Here is an 18498-nt window from a genome sequence, read left to right as displayed (position 1 = left end):
TTTTAGAGTGGCATAGGCGTTTTTATGTGTTAAAGCAAACAAACAAAAACCATAAAAGATCGATTGATTTTATCACATAATTTTTAAAGCCTCTCTAGGTTTTTAAGTGGAAATGCTGTTTAAATAAGGATTAAAGACACATATCAAACTCAGATAAAATATTTACAATATACAAAATCAATTAAAAATGCTTAGCACAGCACCTAAACAAGGTAAGGGGGTAATAAATATAAGCTATTATTTATATTAAGAAATATAAGCTATGTATTGCAAATCAACAAGAAAAATAAAAATTCTTCAAAATTGGACAAACAAAATGAACAAACAAGTCCCTGATCATGCAATGGCTAATAAACTTATGAAATCAAGGTCAAACTAATAGCTATAGAAATGCATATTAATGTATATATATAGTTAAATGGTATACCATATTATTTATATACATATATATATATTTATACAAATGCACACCATTCTTTACCTATCAAGTGAACAAAGATTTATTTAAAAAAAGATGAAAAATAGTTTCTAGTGCAGGCAAGGTTTCAGAGTGAGAAAATATAGTGGTACAAGATGATTTGTCAGTAAGTATCAAAAACCTTAAATATATTTATACCTTTCAACCTAGCAATCTCATGCCTATGAATTTATCTTAAGGAAACACTTGGGAATGTTAACATGTACTCTTTAAAGACCTAGTGATTTCACTTAGGAATTTACCCTACAAATAAACTCGCACAGGGGTGCCTGGGTGGCTCAGTCAGTTTAACATTTGACTCTTGATCGCAGCTCAGGTCATGGTTCCAGGTCATGAAATCGAGCTCCAATTTGGGCTCTATGCTGGGCCTGGAACCTCCTTGGGGTTCTCTCTCTCCCTCTCCCTCTGCCCCTCCCACTTGCTCTCTCTCGCTAAAAAAACAAAACAAAACAAAAACAAATAAACTCATACGTGTAAAATGACACAGATACAGGGTTATTTATGTAGCTTTGTAATAAAAGAATAAACTAGGTCACTGTCAATAGCAGTAGGATAAATTATGGTACTTCCAGACAACAGAATATTATGGAGGAAGAACAAAATGAAAAAGAATATGGTTGATATAAAAAGAACTCCCCCACCAGTACTTTTAAATTTAAAAAGATACAGGGGTGCCTGGGTGGCTCAGTCGTTAAGCGTCTGCCTTCGGCTCAGGTCATGGTCCCAGGGTCCTGGGATCGAGCCCCGCATTGGACTCCCTGCCCGACGGGAAACCTGCTTCTCCCCCTCCCACTCACCCTGCTTGTCTTCCTGCTCTCGCTCTCTCTCTCTCAATCAAATAAATAAATAAAATCTTTTTAAAAAAATTTAAAAAGATAGAGAACAGTGTAAAAAAGGAGAAAATATGAATATATTTGCATCTGCTTATATTCCCATTAAAATACTCTGGAAGGATATCTCAAAAATTAATAATAGTGACTTTTGTAGGGTATAATTGGGAAATTAGGCAAATGTAGGAAAAGAATGAGGAGAGAATATGCTCTATAATTTGGTTTTTGAAAGAATTTCGTAAAGTACTCATAAAATGGAACTGTAAGATCCTGTGGAAAAGCCAAGGACCTGTTAAGGGTCCAAATTGAATAAAGAGAATATCTGAAATTAACTGTGCTTATCTGTTCCTTTTTGAGTGCATGGAAAATGCTTTTCCTTCTTTGCATCCTCAGGCCTGAAAAAGTACCTGACGCATAGTAGGTACTCAGTTAATTTTAGAAGAATAAATGAATCACTGAAGGTTTAAAAGTTAAGTTAGTCATCAAGGAAAAAGCCACAAGAACGTCTCACTTTCACAATATTTTTTTTTTTTCGGCAAAAACTAAAATCATTTTTGAGAGAAGACTCAAAAGTTCCAAGAGTCCAAGTAGTGATTTTAAGTACTTACCTCTTTCATCAGCTCTAATCCTAAAGATTAATCCTAAAGATTAATCCTGTTAATGTAGATTATTAAAGCAATGGTAAAATCAAATAAAATGGCTACAAGGCAATGCACTGCCACACTATGGTACCATATAGATTCATAAACCGGGTCTATCATTTCCATCCAATAATATGCCAAATCACTTTTCCCTTTCTTGCCAATGAGAGGTATCAGGATATGCTCACAACTAAGTCATGACAGTTAAGGAGGGGTAGAAGACATTGAGCTTAGAGAATGTGCTATAGAACATCAAAACCCACCACAAAACACACCAATTATTAAAAATGATCTAGTGCCAGTGTAATAGTTAACACTTGGGAAATGTTCAGGGACAGAAATGAAGTCTATGAAATGAGCTGGGGACTATATATCTGATTAGTGATTCTCAACACTGGCTGCACATTATAATCATCTGGGGAGCTTTTAAAAATACTGATGCCAGGGCTCCACTCCCAGAGATTCTGATTAAATTCATGTGGGGTGGAGCCCAGACATTCCTATTTTTTTTTTTTTTTAAAGCTCCTAGGGGTGATGCTGATGTGGAGTCAGGGTTGAAAATCATTGTGTTAGAATGGAGAGGGATGGAGGGAATTCTCTTATAGGACAAGATGACTTAATCAGCTGCTTCCAGCCATTTAATTTATGCACAAACAAAATTTTTCAGATTAAACCTTTCCCTTTATTTCCTAATCTCCCTAAACCAGACCTTACCCCAAAACCCATGCTTGGATTATTAAATTATTTCCTATTGGTCTGTCTCTCTTGCTTTCATTTTTCCTTCATTGTTTCCACCTTGCACCACAATACAAATGGTTTTCCTTCTATCAAGGACTTGGCTGTCTACAGAATGTATGCAATCTAAATTCTTCAGCTTGGTTTCCACCTAAACTGTACCATCACCTAATGAAATCATTTTGTTGCTCAGTTTCTTCATCTACACCCAATTGTTGGGACTGATAACGTCTGAGGTTCTTTTCAGCTCTGAAACTGTAAGTTCCCTAGTTCATTGTCGTACTACCCACCCCACCAGTAAATAACCAATCTCATCTTTTGTAGTTCCCTAAAGTATTTCCTAACAGAAGTCAAACAAAATTCTCTCCACTGCCTTACTTAATTCATGCTCTTTTCCCTCCAATGATTTTCTTTTTTTTTTTTTTTAATGTTGTTTGCTTTTCTGGAAGTGTTTTCATTCCCCTCACCCTACCACATTCTCAGTCACCTGGCTCAAGTTCACCATTGGGAAATGTTAGCATTTTATCTCCATCATATTCTTACTTTAGGATTTCCTTAGTACTTTGTAGTATAGGCCCTCTTTACTCAAAGTATGGTCCATGGGCCAGCATCACTTGGATGCTTGTTACATACATCCAGAATCTCAGGCCTCACCAGAGTCTGCATTTCAACCAGATACTAGGTGATTCAATGCACATCTAACTTTGAGATGCACTGGCCTAAACTGTTATAACAGTTTATTAGCTTCTTTCTTTCTTTCTACCTTTTTTAAGATTTATTTATTTGAGAGAGAGAGAGAGAGAGAGAGTGCAGGGGGGAGGGGCAGAGAGAGCGAGAGGAAGAGAAAAACTCAAGCAGATTGCCCTCTGAGCTCGGAGAGTGATCTCAGGACCCTGAGGTCATGACTTGAGCTGAAGCCAAGAGTTGGAGCCTTGACTGACTGAGCTACCCAGGCGCCACCTTTTTGTTTTCAAGTTTATTTCTTACTTGCTTAAGAAATGTTTTCAGTTCTGGGATCCTATCTTCCAACTTTAAAAATGTTTAACTAAAATTTCTAATACTTTCTATTCACATAGCAGTTCACCCTGAACTGTTTTGTTGAAAGAGTAATTATCGTGTTTACCAAGTGCAATTAGAGGAATAGTGAACTCAAAATTTAGTTTTAAAGGTTGATAAATACACTGATGGGCTTATAGAACTTTAGAGGTCTTAAGAGAACATCTCACAGGGTCACCTTCTTTCACAGACGAAGAAACGGGAGACCCAGAAAGAGAAACGACTACAGCAGGGTGGGCGGTGGGCAGAGGTAACATCTTCTGTAATCCTCAGGCACACTCTCCAGTTTACCAGTTTCAGTAACAACGCATCATCAGTGTTGGACACCGCCAAAAACCAGTAAGTAAGCACCTCAAATAGGTGGTTAGGAATTCAAGGGTATTCATTTTACCCGAGCCTTTACTCAGAGATCATTCGCTCTCGCATCGTAGATGATCCATCACATTTAGAGTCCTGCATCTGAGAGCACTAAATATTGGAGATACATAAATGACCATGACGCAGTACTTGGTCTTCCGGAGGTCACTGTCTTGTAACAGACAGCAAGACAGAGGGAAAACAAAACCAAGAAGCGCTGGAATACTGGAACCCTTTGGAGGCAGGCACTTGTCTTCTGGACCCTCAAAAGCACGGTATAGTACAGCACAGTGCAATAATGGAAGTAAAGGCAATCGGCTCCAAGCCTGAATCGTGAAGTCTTTACATTTCTTTCTTCCCCGTGCAATTTTGAGCTTTTCCAAACCTCTGATTCCTTTCTAGTGATACCAGCACTAGGCAGAGCACAGAGTTAAGGCTACAGTGAATTAACTCATCAACACTTTCAAAGCTCACTTTATCGACAAGGGCAAGTTTTATTTGGTTTTCCCCTTTTCTGGAGTGAGTGGCACAGTCGCAACGAGTGGAAAGCCGATGTAACCCAGCCAGGCCCAGCTCGCGGGCGTCCCGGCAGGGCGCGCGCCCGTGGGCGGAGAGCAGGGCCCGAGCCGCCGAGCCAAACCCCGGCGCGAGGCACAGGGAGCGCGGGGAAGGCGAGCCCGGGCTGCCCGGGCCGCCCAGGGAGGGGCGGGGCGAGGCGCAGGCGCAGGCGCCTCCCGCCCGCCCAGGCCGCGCGGCTCGCGGCGCATTCCTGCACCTCCTCCCGCGCGCCTCGCCACCTCCCCCCGACAGCTGATTCATTGGCTAGGCCGCCCAGACTGCCTGGCGCCGGCCGCGTGACGTCACCCATTCACCGAGCCCGCCTCCCCCCTCCGCTGGCGCCGGCCGGGCGGTCGTCCTGACAACGCAGACGCCAGCCGGCACAATGACTTCCAGCTGGAGCGGCTCAGCCAGCCCGAGCGCTTGCTGCTCGCGCTGGGCTTAAGAGCGCGGGGGTGGGTTTCTTTCTTTCCTTCTCTCTCTCTCTCTTTTCAGACTCTTGCGGGTTCCCCCTGCCGGGAAATGCACTCGCTGTAGTTTTCTAGAGCTCTGGTCCCAGTCTCCTCTGAAGCGCGCTTGCAGGCGCCCTTTCTCTGTCGCGGTCTCCCTGGGCTCTGTGTTTTGCTGGGCAGCATCCCATGCTAGGCTCGGCAGACTGCTGGCGGTTGGGTTCAGCCCTTGCAGCGCTAACACCTGCAGAGTCGAGGCTCATGCCAAAAGGCATAAAGCAAAGGAGGAAAAATTCATTGCCATAATAACGAAAATGATAAACCTCAGCTGTCTTAGGGAAGAATGTCTGAGTAGGTGTTGATTACCTCCCACAATCACAAAACAACTTTCTTTAAAAGAATTCACACTATCCCCTATTAAAACGCGGTGGTTCTTATTATGCTTTTAAATCGGACTTCACGATAGTTAGAAACTTAAAGTTGGGAATGAACTCTTCCAAATGGATACATCTTTCCCAAATCTGGGAAATTGTAGTGCTGTAAATTAGAATGGAGAGTATGTGAGGATCCTATTTAGAGGGAGCTAGGGAGAAAGAACAAGGAGGAGGAGGAAAAAGAAGAGATGGAAGAGATTGGTGGTTTGGGAGTAAGGCAAATAGTTCCGCAAGCAACCCACTCCCACCGTCACTCCCTATTCCCATCCAAAAATCTTTAAGTCCTGAAGGTAGGGGGGAAAGAAGACATAACTTGACCAGAGTTGGGTGGGAGGTGATTCCTTATGCCTCATTTCACTTTTTTGGCCAAACTTCTTGCTTCAAAACAGCTGCATTTTTGGAACTAAGGGCAATCCTCCCATAGATAGGATAAATCTGCATTGTTGAAGCTGCTTATCTGCAGGATGAATGAGCCCAGAAGATGCACACTCCCTTCCCACCTCTTCTAAAAATACCTCTAGTGAAAACAAGCACCGTGGCCCCAGATTTCAGCATATCCTTCTTTGCTTTGTTATTTAAGTTTATATATTTTGTCTAGTCCTCAAACAGATTTTAAACTCTGAAGGCAGAGGACTCTTTCCTAAAAACTTTAAATCTGGCCTGGCTGAATAGATGCACAGTAAGTATCTTTTGATTATGGTGTAAGGGCACAAGGCATTTAGTTGGTCAGGATGTCATTTATTGGCTCATAATAACCCTTGGATTCTATGTCTTCAACACACTTCCCAAATAGTTCATTACAAAGAGCCACCAGGCAATGGTTGACGATCATTAATAAAAATAATTAATATATTAGAATTCATGGTCAAGATAGGAAATACTTGTCATATGTTCCCCAGGGTTACAGTTGGTAGTCGTCAGCAGTTTGTTAAAAATTTTTTTAAAAAAACCCTCGAACTCATTTTGTTACCCATCAAAAATGAGGACTCTGTGAAACATTAATTTTCTAAAATTGCTGCATATTTAAATGTGATTGTAATTGCTCCTTAGCATTTTAAAATTGTAACATTGATACCAAATGCTTTAGAATCCAAAGAACAGTCTATCAGGTTTGGCATTTTGTATAAAATGGTCTATAACATAATGGATAACTGATTATCCCATCCACATTATTTGGATTCAACTTAAATGCCAGGTTTCATCATTAGGGGGGAAAAAAACCCTCAAGAGACTTAAAATAGATCGCATATTTAGTTGTCCCCTTCATTTCCCCCACTAGACTTACAGGTATGCCGCTCACCTTTCAGGAATGGCACTAGCTGCCAGTGGTTCCTAATCCTAGCCACACTTTAGAATTAACCCATGAGCTTTGAAAAAATACTGTCGGCTAGGTTCCTTCCCTAGAAATTCTTATTTACTTGATCTGGGGTGTGGCCTCAGCATCTACCTTTTTTTTTTTTTTAAGATTTTATTTATTTATTTGACAGAGAAAGCAAGCACAAGCAGGGGGAGCTACAGAGGGAAAGGGAGAAGCAGACTCCCTGCTGAGCAGGGAGCCTGATGCAGGGCTTGATCCCAGGACCCAGAGACCTGAAGGCAGATGCTTAACCGACTGAGCCACCCAGGTGCCCCAACATCGACTTTTTTTTTTTTTAAGTTTTCTTTTGAATTGTGGATTCACAGGAAGTTGGCAAGATAGTGCAGAGAGGTCCTATTTACACTTCCTTTTTTTCCATTGTCGGTTACATTTTATCTATCTATAGTACAATAATAAAAATCAGGAAATTGACTTTGTTATAAAGTGTTCCTGCAATTCTGTGTCAGCTCATCACCTGTAGATTTCTGTAACTGCTATGACAGTCCAGACAGAACTATTCCAACACCACAAGGTGCTTCCTCATGTCATCCCTTTATAGTCACCTCCCTCCCCACACCATCTCTAACACCTGGCAACCACTAATCTATTCTCCATCTCTATTATTTTGTCATTTTGAGAATGTTATATAAATTCATTCTTACAAGCTTATGACCTGAGTTTTTTTTTTTTCCTACTCAATGCCCTTGAAATCCAGACAAGTTGCTGCATGTATTAGCAGTTTATTCCTTTTTATTCCTGAGATGCCTTCCATTGTATGGATGTACCACAGTTTGTTTAATTATCTACCTATTGTAGGACACTGTGGTTATTTCCTTTTTGGGAACTATTAACAAATAAAGCTGCTATGAACATTCATGTATGTAAGGTTTTTGTGTGGACATAAGTTTTCATTTCTCTGGGATAAATGCCCAGGAGTGGGACTGCTGGCTCATATGGTAAGTATATGTTTAGTTTTTTAAGTAACTGCCAAACTATTTTCCAGGAATGCTGTACTATTTTACTTTCCCAACAGCAATGCACGAGAAAGCCAGTTTCTCCCATCCTTGTCAGTACTTTTTAGTTTATTCTGATAGGTGTGTAGTGATGTCTCGCTGTGGTATTATTAATTTGCATTTCCCCAGTTATTAGTGATGTTGAACACCTTTCCATGTCCTTATTTGCTGTTCACATATCCTCCTCAATGAAATGTATCCTCATGTCTTTTGCCCATGTTCTGATTAGATTGTTTGTTTTGTTACCATTGTTTTGAGAGTTCAGAAATTCTAGATGTGAGTCCTTTATCAGAAGTTTGGTTTACAAGTAGTCTGTCTTAGTCTTTTCATCCTCTTAAAAAGGTCTTTTGGAGAGCAAAGTTTTTAATTTTGATGAGATTTGATCTTTTGATTTTTCCTTTTCTAGATCATGCTTTTGGTGTCCAGCCTAAGAATTTTCCACCAAGTCCTAGGTCCTGAAGGTTTTCTCCTACGTTTTCTTCTAAAAGTTTTATGGTTTTACATTTTACATGTGAGTCCGTGATCCATTTTAATTTTATTCTTTATATAAGTGTGAAGTTTAGATTAAGTTTCATTTTTTGCTTATGAATATCCAGTTTGTTGAAAGAGACTATCCTTTCCCCACTGAACTGCTTTTGCACCTTTGCAAAAATCAGTTGGTAGTATTTATAGGGAGTCTATCTCTGGTTTCTCTGTTTTGTTCTATAGATCGTATATCCATCTCTCTATTAATAACCACACTATCTTGACAACTGTGGCTATGTAATAAGCCTTAAAATTGGGTAGACTGGTTCCTCTGAGGTTCCTTTGTGTCTGTGTGTGTGTGTGTGTGTGTGTGTGTGTGTGTATACACAAATAGAGAGAATATATATCCATATATTCTAGTTCCATTCCCTGTCTATACAAATTTTGGAATAATCTTATGTATATCTGCAATAAACCTTGCCTGATTTTGATAGGTATTGTGTTTAAACTATATATCAATTTGGGAAGAATTGTTATCTTTACTCTGTGAGGTCTCCCGGCTTAAGAGTGCAGTATGTGTCACCACTTATTTAGATCTTGTTTGATTTCTTTCATTAGCATTTTGTAGTTTTCAGCATACAAGTTCTGAACATGTTTATTAGATTTATACCTAAGTGTTTCACCTTGTTGGGCAATTGCAAACATTATTGTATTTTTAATTTCTGAATTTTAATTGTATTTTTTAATTTCTGTATTTTAATTGTATTTTTAATTTCTGAACATGTGCTCGCTGCTGGTATGTAGAGATTTACTTGATTTTTGTATGTTTGATCTTGTATTCTGTGACCTTGCTATACTTACTTATTTGTTCTGGTAGGTTTTTTGTTGGTTTATTGGTTTGTTTTGGATTCTTTGGGATTTTTTTACATAGAGAATCATGTCATCTGCAAATAGGGGGTTTTTGTTCTTTGTTTTATTTCCTTTTCTTGCTTCATTGTACTTGCCAGAACTTCCAGTACTATGTTGAGTAGCAATGGTGAAATGATGTTAGAGGGAAGGCATTCAGTTGTTCATCATTAAGTACAGTGTTAGTTATAGGTTTATTTTTTAATTTTTTAAAATCAATTTGAGGAAGTTCCCCTTATTCCTAGTTTTCTGAGAGTTTTTATCATGAATTGATACTGAATTTTGTCAAGAACTTTTTCTGCATCAGTTGGTAGGATTATGTGACTTTTCTTCTTTAGCCTATAAACCTGATAGATTATACTGATTGATTTGCCAATCTTGAACCATCCTTGTATCCCAGGAATAAATACCACTAGGTCACGGTATATAATTCTGAGCGGACATAGTGCTAAAATCCATTTGCTAATATTTTGTCAAGGATTGTTGCATTTATATTCATAAGCGATATTAGACTATAGTCCTTTTACTTTTCTTTCTTTCTTTTTTTCTTTTTTTTGGGGGGGTGCTGTATTTGTCTGGTTTGGGTATCAGGATAATATTGGCTTCCTAAAATTAACTGGAAAGTGTTCTACCTTTTCTATTGTAGGGAAGAAAGTGCATAGTAATTGGTGTTAATTCTTTTTTTTTAAATGTTTGGTAGAATTTTCTTATGAAACCATCTTGGCCTGGAGATTTTTTTTTCTCCTAGAACTTGAAAATTACACATCTAATTTCCTTAACAGGTATAGGGCTATTCATAATATCTATGTTATATTGTGGGAGTTGGGATTAGTGGTGCTTTTTGAGGAAATGGTTCATTTTACCTGAATTGTCAAATTTATGTGTGTAGTATTCTTTTATTATTCTTTTGATGTCTACAGGATCTGTAGTGATATCAGATATTACTGTTTCATTCCTAATATTATTAATTTGTGTCCTGTCTCTTTTATCTTTGTTAGTCTTGCCAGAGATTTGTCAATTTTATTTTTTATTTTTTTCAAAGAACTATCTTTTTGTTTCACTAATTTTCTCTATTTTTCTGTTTTCAGTTTCATGGATTTCTACTCTTATCATTATTATTTCTTCCCTCTCCTTGCTTTGGGCTTATTTTACTCTTTCTTTTCTAGGTTCTTGAGATATGATCTTGGATTTTTGAGAATTTTCCTGCCTTCTAATATGTTTTCAGTACTAAAAGTTTTCCTCTCAGCACTGTTTTTGCTGCTTCCCATAAATTTTTAGTATGTTACATTTTCACTTTCACTCAGTTCAGTGTGTTTTTCGATTCTCATTGAGACTTCCTCTGACCCTTGGGTTATTTAGAAGGCTGTTGTTTAGTTTCCAAGTGGTTTATTCTCCTGTTATCTTTCTGCTAATGATGTCTAGTTTGACTTCATTCTTATCAAAGAATACACTCTGTGTGATTTAATTCTTTTAAATTCCTTGAGGTTTGTTTCACAGCCCAGAATCTGATCTAGCCTCATGTATGTTCTGTGGTTACTTGAAAGAATGTTGCTCTTCTTGGGCAGAGTGTCAATTAGCTTCTGTTGGAAGATGGTGTTGTTGAGTTCGTTTACACCTTTACTGATTTTCTGTCTAATTGTTCAATCAGTGGTTGAGAGAGGAGTGTTGAAGTCCCAAATATAATTGTGCACTTGCCTATATCAATTTTTGTTGACATATTTTGCAACTCTGTTATTTGGTGCATGCCATTTAGAATCACCATGTCTTCTTGATAAATCAACCCTTTTATTATTATGTGATGTCCTATCCTTCTCTGTCCCTTACAATTTTTCTTGCTTGAATTCTATTTTTTCTAATGTTAATATAGCCAGTTTTTTACTCATTTTTGATTAATGCTTGCATGGTATATCTTTTTCCATCCTTACTTTCATCCTACCTGTATCAGTATATTTGAAGTGAGCTTCTTGTAAACAGCATATTGTTGGGTCATCTCTTTTATTTTTTATCCTTTCTGTTGATTTTGTTTCCTTACTTGGTGTATTTAGACCATTTACATTAAATGTAATTATTGACATATTATGACAAGTCTGCAATCTTATTTTTATTTTACATTTGTTCCCTCATTTATCTGCATTCTTTTTCTTGCTTTCCCGCAGGATACTTGAGCTTTAAAAAATGCCAATTTGATTTATGTATAGCGTTTTTGAGTTTATTTCTTCAAATAGCATTTTTAGTGGTTGCTCTAGAATTGCATTGTATATACATAACACAGTCTACTGGTATTAACAGTTAACCAATTCAAGTGATATGCTGAAATTTCTTTTATATCTTTTTACCTTCCTCCACTTGCAATATAATTTCTTAAGTATTTCCTGTATACATTTAGAACCGCATAAGATAGTGTTATAATTTTTGCCTCAGTAGTCAAATATTATTTATAAAACTCAAGTGCACTTATCCATGTTTTTATGCATTTATCCATATTTTTATTATTTCTGTTGATTTTTCTTCCTTCCTGACATTCCAAGATTCCTTCTTTTATCATTTCCTTTCTGTTTAGAAAATTCCTTAGCCATTACTTTAGGGTTGGTCTGCTGTGACAGATGATCTTAGTTTACCTTCATCTGAGAATGCCTGGATTTACCCTTCATTCCTGAAGGGTATTTTTGGTGAATATAAAATTCTGGGTTTGACAGTTCTTTTCTTTCAAGACTTGAAAAATATTGTACCACTTCCTTCTGGCCTCCATGGTTCTGCATGAAAAATCTGCTGTCATTTTGGTTATTTTTCCTCTGTAAATAAGATATTGTTTTTTCCTTGACATTTTAAAGATTTATTTTTTTTCCTTAGTTTTCAGAAGTTTGTCCATAATGGGCCTTGGTGTGGATTTCCTTGGGTTTATCCCTCTTGTCGTCCACTTACCTTTATGAATCTGTTAGTTATTGCCTTTTGCCAAATTGGGGGATTTTTCAGCCATTATTTTTTTTAAATACATTTTCAGCTACATCCTCTTTCTATTCTCCTTCCTGGTCTCCAAGGATGTGAATGTTAGATGTCTTGTTATTGTACTACCAGTCTCTGAGGCTCAACTCATTCTTAAAAAGTCTATTTTCTCTCTATCTTCCAGATTGGGTAATTTGTGTTGTTATGTTCAAAATCATTGATTCTTTTGTCCCTTCATTCTGCTGTTGAGGTCATCCACTGGGCTTTTTGTTTTGTTTTGTTTCGTTTTTTGTTACTGTATTTTCCATTTCTACAATATTCTTTTGGTTCTTTTTTATATCTTTGTTTTCTTTGCTGAGACTTCCTATTTTATTTGTTTCAAGCATGTTCATAATTGCTCACTAAAACATTTTTTGATGGCTGCTTCAAAATCTGTGGTCATAACTTCAACAGCTTTGTCATCACTGTTGGTGTCTATCAATTTTCTTTTCTCATTCAAGCTGAGATTTTTCTGATTCTTTTTTTTTTTTTTAAAGATTTTATTTATTTATTTGACAGAGAGAGACACAGCGAGAGAGGGAACACAAGCAGGGGGAGTGGGAGAGGGAGAAGCAGGCCTCCCATGGAGCAGGGAGCCCGATGCGGGGCTCAATCCCAGGACCCTGGGATCATGACCTGAGCCGAAGGCAGACGCTTAATGACTGAGCCACCCAGGTGCCCGATTTTTCTGATTCTTGTTATGAAGAGTGATTTTCTATTGAAACTTAGATGTTTGGGGTATTATGTTGAGACTCTGGATCTTACTTAGAACTTCTGTGTTTGAAGGACTCTAACACAGATCTGGCAGAGGACATAGGGTTGAGGGAGAGGGAGAAAGGTGGTGCCTTGTTGCTGTCTGGTGGGGTGGAAATCCATGCCTCTGTTGACATCTGAAAGGAATGGGCCTTTCATTGGGAGTTCTGGCTCCCCACTAGGCCTCTGTTGGGCATGAGGGCTTCATTACTGTTCCCCACATGGCTTCCACTGACATTGTAGACTTGGAGTGGTCTTGTTATTGCTGAGTGGTGGTGAAAGTCCTGACCCTCCAGTAAGCCTTCTCTGACACCTCTCCAGTGGGGAAGGAAGGAAAACTTTATTACTTCTGAGTGGAGTGCATGTCCTGGCTCCTCACACAGTTTCAATGGACACCACTGGGGAGTCCCCCTGTTGCCTTGCGGGGATGAGAGTCTTGGCTCTCTACTTTCCTTCTCTGACACCACTCAGGTAAGAGTGTTGGGGTGCCTGGCAAGGGGAGAAGTCTAGGCTTCCACTCAGTTTTTGCTGGTGGGGATGAGGATGGAGCCACAGTTTTCTCTGTGGTATTTGGAGTAAGCATTTTCTGTCTGGCTACAATGCCCCCTTGTCCTCTGCCTAGAGAGAGCAGGCTTTTGTTGAGGTTTTTTTTGGTCTGTGCTTTCTGACATTTCTGGATTGCCAGCTTTCTAGCACTTCATCTGGGATATTTGAGGCAAAAAGAAAGCCCAGGGAATGTACTGCATATTGTTCCTTAGGTGCCAACTTCCCTAGCTCGTTTGCCTATTTTTCTTTGCCTTGTCTTAAGTCTTCTTGTGTTTATTTATTTATTTTTTTTACGTAATGCCTACAGATTTTAGTTGTACTTAGTGGGAGTAATACAGAGAAGTGCTTCTAGTCCATCTTTCTGGAAACAGAAGATCCAGTGTTTTCTAAAAGCAGCATAGGTGATTCTAAAAAAATATAGTCGGAGTTGAGAACCACTGGGCTATGCCTATCTGTTTAACATTGTAGATTATGAAGGGGTCTCAGTTTCTATTTCTGTTAGGGTTGGGACTATTTTCAAATAATTCTAACATAAGTGGATTTTTCTCTTGGCCAGCATTGAAAATACTTTCAAGGAGGGAACAACACCTTATTCTTTGGAAGGCAGCTGAGCCTAGTGACATGGGTAAGACTTTTGGAAGCAGAGTAGCTATATTATAATGAGATTTTTGGCAAGCTTTTTAGCTTTCTAAAAGTCAGTAAAAATTAATTCACCATATTTTTGAGATTAAATATGCTATATGTGAAAGATACATCACAGAGCAAGACCAACATATATGTTCAAATATTAGGTAGTTCTTCCCTTGGTCATGCTCAATATAGTACTTGTATATAGTGATTATAGAAGCTAAATACTTGGGGCTGGGTTCTTGAATCAGAGGACTTACCCTGGAAGCCTTTTAACCTCAGACTCAGTAATAGCCAGAAAAATATTTCTGGGGAAGATACCATTGTAAAAATAGAAATGTGGATTTTTAAAATGTTTTTTATTTTTTATTGATCCAAGACAGAAGGTAATTAAAGAACTGGGAGAACAGTTAGAGGTGAAGGGCAGAAGTTTCATTAAGTAAAAGTCTTCCTACTTCACTTTACTTTCCCATTCTCTTTGGAGAGTTCCTTTTCTTTACCTGTTTCTTAAATATTGGTGTAATTTGAGGTTTTGCCTTCCTCTTCGTTTGTGTACTGACTCTGGATAATCTTGTCCAATTCAAAGTAGTCTGAAAAAGCTAGAATATCCTAATTTATGTCTTCAGCTTAAATCTCTCCCTTAAGCTCTAGACTCATGTAGTGGGTCTCTGATTATCCTGGGATGTCTCTCTTTGGATGTGTCGCTGGCTTTTCAATCTCAACATGTCCAGATACCCCCACTCATCTGTGTTCTCTGTCTCATTAAATAGCACCTCCATTAATTCAGATACTCAGGCCAGAAACTCAGGTATCATCTTTTTAGGCGACAAGCAACTCCTATTGATTTTTCCTTCGGGAATTCCTCAAAACTTATAGAGCATTAAGGGAAGGAACGTTGGAAGGATGACAAAATATGGCAGCGAGGAGGTAAAATAACCTCCCCAGTTGCAAAACTCATATCCCCTTACCATCTGTCTACATAATGGGGCACCTGATAGAATTGTTAGTATTGTTCTTAGCATCTAGACCAGTAAGTTACTGCTAGTATTTGAATTTTTAGTTTCGTATTCTTTGTAGAACTCCATATCCTCATATACCATCTTTGGTTTTTTGTTTCTCCTTTCAACTTTATGGTAATCACTGTTATAAGTGGAGCTCTTATTTCTCTCCTATCACTCATTGTATTAGTTGGGGTGTAGATTATGTTAAAGTAAAATCTTAGTTGCTTAGAGATACAAAGATTTATTTCTTGCTTCTGCTAAATGTCCATCATGTGTTGCCTAAAGACACTGCGCTGTGTCTTTTTTTTCCAAGTCTTTTTCTTCTAAATGTGAATAAGGGTGATGGAGCCTCTACCATCTGGAGGGTTGTCTGTTGCTGTGCCACAAAGAAGTGGGGAAGCAGATATATCTTACGTCTCTCTGAAAGGTTTCTGCTTAGCAGTGATATGTATCTATTGAGCTCATCTTCTAATGACCAAAGCATGTCATGTTACCATGCCCAACTTCAAGTAGGTTGGGAAGTGTAGTTTTACCCTATGCCAAGAAAATGGAAAACTGGTATAGCTGGTGAACATCTCAAATGACTCACTCAAGGCTCTTCTGCTGGCAATTCTCCCTGTCTTTCTTTCTCCTTCATTTCCCTCTCCCTCCTTTCCCCTACGGTCTCATACTCTCTACCCCGCTTCCTTCCTTCCTTCTTCCCTTCCTTCCTTCCTTCGACCTTTGGCACATGACTAGAAAAACATTCCTGGGAATTCTGCAAAAATGGGAAGCTAAGCATTCAGTACTACAGGATGGTTACAAGTATTGAAAAAAATTGATTTGCTAATACATTGCATTCTAACTGCCTAGCTAGTGATTCTAAGTGCAGGCTGACTATGCACAGTGATCTAAAGTAGCACAGATAATAGAATCAGGGCCTAAAGAGACTGCAGGCAAATTAGACTTTTAGCAAAGACCCAAAGTGCATCTCTTTGCCCTTATCCTATAGCTCTAGGGCATGGATGTCGTTGTTAGTTGCATGAATTACCATGGCAATTGATGAATGTAAAAATTCAGTGTATATTTTTCCCTTGAGTGTTTTAAAATGTTTGGTTCTGAAGAATACCTTTTCCCCTCCATGTCTATTTGTCTTTGTCTCTCTCTCTGTCTCTGTTTTTCTATTAAATCTAGGGAATAAGAAAGCATTTTCTCTTTTCTGTAATTTAAAAGCTTTTTAGCAGGTTCAATATATATGAAAACATCTGAAAACTGACTCCTGACAAAACAGAACTCCGTAGTTACACTCATTATATAGGCATTTACGTCAAACTGATTGCTTTCATCTTTCCTTATTGGTATGCTCACATTCACTGCTAGGACTATGTCTCCAGCAGGGAGAATGTATCACAACTGATGGCCAGTTTTATACTGTAATGAGGAAGACCAGTTAGATATGAACTGGGATACCAACCGCATCATAGACCACTTGCTAGCATTAAACCAATGCTAAGAGTTAAGCAGCATGATAGAAAGGAAATCCAATCTATTATACATGTCAATGGTAAATATCTATCTATCTATCATCTATCTATCATCTATCTATTTATCTGTACATATATGTATGTGTGTGTGTATTTTTTTTTTCTCACCTTGCCCCTATGTCCCCACATCCACATACCTTCATGGAGTGCTCCCAATTATTGGCTGTCAGCACCAAGTCGCATTCATGTCCCTTAGACTCTGGGCAGGGAGGGCTCCCAACCCACTGTGCTTGGACTCAGCAGAAAGTTATCCTACAACCATGTATTAAAAAAAGAAATAACCTTACAATCATTTGAAACAAATGTCAATTATTACTTTTAAAAAGCTACCTGCTTTCAATTAAGCAGGAAATTATCTAAGAAGCCACTTAATTTGCTTTGGTCTGTAATCCCACAACTGCTTTATGCTGAGTGGAGCATGAAATTAAATATGTAACAACTCTCCTAATGGTTATGTTTCAGAATGCCAGCATTTTAGAATCTTAGGTATTCTGAGTGGTAACAAATACAAAATCAAAGAATATGAGAAATGAATTTGAGAAAAAAATAGAAAGTATTAATGTCCTCTATATATTTGCATATAGATGGTATGTGTTTTAAAACTGTAAAGTTTTAAAGAATATATTTTCTATTAATTTTTGCATACAGGAAGGGTAGCCATTCCTGTATGGAAAAAAAATCTCTCTGACTTACAATAAAATGCCACTTTTTTCTCCCCATGGAAATTCTTACACTATTTTCTTGGGTCCAAATATAAAGTAGATATGTAGGGATAGATTAAAAGAGAAGGTCATAATGAATTTTTACCATTTGCTGAAGAAATGCTAATACTAATGCCCTGTTCAAGGTATTCGTCTTTGTTAAGAGCCAAGAATACAGACTGTTTGCAAGGGAGAAACTGTTTATATAGACATATAAGGGCACTAGTTTATGCAGGAAATTTTAGAAGCATTACTAAAATGACACTTCAATCAGTACTAACAATGTTGTAAATGCTAGATGGTTCTCAGAGCCTCTTATTTATTTAAACCATTTTTTTACAACTTTAAAACTATTTTTATACTAGATAAATCTTTTCAAACACTAATCATATTACAAGTAAACATTTTAAAAATCTCTGTATAAATGCGGATAAAAGCATACTTGTTCTTCTGCAGTTTGTATTCCAAACCAACTCTTTTCTTTCCCTTTTTTTTTTTTTTAAACTAGGTTAGACATTCTGCCATTTTACCAGGAAATTTCAACAAACATATAGAAGAATTTGACTGGATATCTCTTCCCCTCATGGGTGAAGCAAGGCAAGTTTGAGCTGAGATTGCGTGTGCGGTCCTAAAGTTGCTCTGATAATGAATATTCATTATTTCATTCTCAAGATGCTTAATATTCTAGTTTCAACCCCCCCCCCCAATCTATCTATACTTGGTGATATTGTTAAAAATGGCATCCAGTTTTAGACAACTATTATCTATAAAAACTCTCTGAGACGCTACGAAAAAGAGATCGTGGCGATTTATGGGGTTTGGGCTGTTGTTCTGGAACCAAAGTTCTCTTGCTTTTGTTCTTGAGCTTTTTCTGATCAGAAGAAGAGCACAGACCTTAATCACGGAATCCTGGGGCCAAAATCTGTGTGGCCTGAAGAGAGCTGCTTAACCTCTGGGCCGGAGGGCTATAAACTATAACGCTGTTTTATGTATACAATGGGAAGAATGATAGTTGTCTGTCAGAATTGGGAGGATTGCTTGGGACCCAGTAAGAAAAGCACCACTTAGAGTGGCTGACACATAGTA

The 18498-nt window shown here is 38.1% G+C and overlaps 1 long non-coding RNA gene across 1 annotated transcript in view; it reads left to right on the top strand.

Moving 5' to 3' along the window:
• Positions 1-18107, top strand: part of LOC116644815 — a 45313-nt gene extending 27206 nt beyond the window's left edge. The window contains exon 3 of the long non-coding RNA XR_004301835.1: positions 17921-18107. This is a non-coding gene — a long non-coding RNA (uncharacterized LOC116644815). The remainder of the gene's footprint in view (positions 1-17920) is intronic.
• Positions 18108-18498: the final 391 nt, after the last annotated feature.

Source organism: Phoca vitulina, unplaced genomic scaffold (genome assembly GCF_004348235.1).
Source record: "Phoca vitulina isolate PV1807 unplaced genomic scaffold, GSC_HSeal_1.0 scaffold31, whole genome shotgun sequence".
In the NCBI taxonomy this organism is placed as follows: domain Eukaryota; kingdom Metazoa; phylum Chordata; class Mammalia; order Carnivora; family Phocidae; genus Phoca; species Phoca vitulina.
The sequence above is the reverse complement of the archived record's forward strand: the minus strand, read 5'-3'. Positions and strand labels throughout refer to the sequence as shown.